Source organism: Ursus arctos, chromosome X (genome assembly GCF_023065955.2).
Source record: "Ursus arctos isolate Adak ecotype North America chromosome X, UrsArc2.0, whole genome shotgun sequence".
In the NCBI taxonomy this organism is placed as follows: domain Eukaryota; kingdom Metazoa; phylum Chordata; class Mammalia; order Carnivora; family Ursidae; genus Ursus; species Ursus arctos.
In genome coordinates this window covers 86,255,869-86,257,779 of record NC_079873.1, presented here as the reverse complement: position 1 = coordinate 86,257,779, position 1,911 = coordinate 86,255,869, and the positions used below count along the sequence as shown (strand labels likewise).

General features: G+C 45.7%; 1 non-coding gene across 1 annotated transcript; it reads right to left on the bottom strand.

The window, feature by feature from the left end:
* Window positions 1-210: 210 nt before the first annotated feature.
* On the bottom strand, window positions 211-317 carry LOC113241304 (U6 spliceosomal RNA). Its single transcript, XR_003311523.1, has one exon. It is a non-coding gene; the product is annotated as a U6 spliceosomal RNA (small nuclear RNA).
* Window positions 318-1,911: the final 1,594 nt, after the last annotated feature.

Genomic DNA, 1,911 nt, shown 5'->3' with positions numbered 1-1,911 from the left:
ACCACTCTTTTGGTCTGGCACGTCTTCTAAACCAGTGTTTCTCAAACTACCATGCTCGTATGAATCACATGCGGATGCTCTTAAGGCTCAGAGTCTGATGCTGTTGGTCTACAGTTGGGCCTGAGACTCTGCATTTCTAACATGCTTCCAGAGGATGCCGGTGGTGTTGGTCTATGAACCACACGCACTTTGTTTTTTGTGGCTTTTTAAAAAAATACGGAATACTTCACCAATTTGCATGTTATCCTTAGGCAGGGGCCATGCTAATCTTCTCTGTATCCTTCCAGTCTTACTATACATGCTGCCAAAGCTAGCATTGGACCACGCTTTGAGTCGCAAAGTTCTAGAAGACCTTACTAAATGCAGCTAGTGATAGCTAACATTTACCTTGTCCTTTTTAGATGGCAGGCATTGTACAAAGCCCTTCATAAACTATCACTGCATCGGCTCCTCACGGCAACCTTAGGAGGGAGCTAGGAATTGCCTGTAATTTGAAAATGACTGAAATCTCAAATTCAGAGAATTCTTAGTCATTTGCCCAAGGCCACTGCAGGGATGAAACTGGAATTGTATGCCGGCTGCCTCATCCTGGATCCTAACTTGGAGCTCTTAGACTCCATTCCCTCCCAGAAGGAGTCACACCTTAAGGTAACAGATTGAGTTTTGTTTTTGTGGGTTTTTTCTTTTCTTTCTTTCTTTTTTTTTTTTTTTTGAGAAGCTGGACCTTGGTTTCAGCTCAGGTCTTGATCTCAGGGTCATAAGATGGAGCCCCATGTCAGGCTGGGAGCTCAGCGAGGAGTCTGCTAAAGTTTCTCTCTCCTTCTCCCTCTGCCCCTCCCTGCCCTCACTCTCTTGCTCTCTCTCTGTCTCTCTCTAAAATAAATAAATAAATAAATCTTAAAAAAAAAAGAAAGAAGCTGGACCTTTTTCTAGCAGCCAGTATATATAACAGATATGAATATAATTTATCTGTTTAGCAAAACTGGGGAGCCCAGAGCTCACCTGCTCAGCCTTCCCTACTCATCTTCCACAGCGGCCCCCTTTCTAGCAACCCTGGGACTCTGGGAAACTCAGTTTACAACCCAGCACTTAGAGATGTTATAAGTTACTCTTTCCAGTGAGATTAGTAGACCATTGATTGAGAATCAACTCCGCATCTGGATGGAAGCTAAATCAGAGGTGCCGGAAACAGAGGGGGCCAAAAGGAAAGATGGGAAGTTACAAACACAGCCACTGTTGACATCCCTGTTTGCTAAGAGTTAGTTCTATCTTGGTACTATCTTCCCTGAGGCCTCTCTGGTCTTACCTGGCTTCTCTCCCTCTCTCGCCAGCATTGGCTTGTGGCCCGGCTCTCAAGAGCAGAAATGGCCTTCTGGTTTGTTCCTCTCATCCTCTCATTTAGATGCTCCCTCAATGCCCTGACAACCAGGGCTCGTACCTTCCCGAGGAAGGCTTTAAAGTCTCTAGTCCCATGGTTTTAAAATGTTGCTCTGTGTCACCTGGAATTCCTCCAGACCCTTCTATCACTGTATTGGGTGGGTGGGGTGAGGGTACGAAGGAAGAGTAGAGGAGGTGAGCAGGGGCAAATAGTTTTTCTATCACAGGTGCAGAAAGCCTGAGAGCCTAAAGGGTTGAGTTCCAATGCTGATTTTTGTTCCCGACCCAGGCCACCCTGGTATGGGCATTCTAAGTCCTCGTCTACTAACTGTGGCCTGAGTGGTGCTCTAACTCTTAGATTCTGATATGGGCCATGAAATGTTTCCTGCTGCTTGCCCAAATCTGGTCATCTCTCCTTCTGGAGTCAGGGGAAACTTTCTGCCATGAGTCACAACAAATTCTGGAAATAGATACTAGGTAACCTTTTAAAACACATTTCGGCCCTAGGATTGCCTCTGATCATGCTCTAGTCTC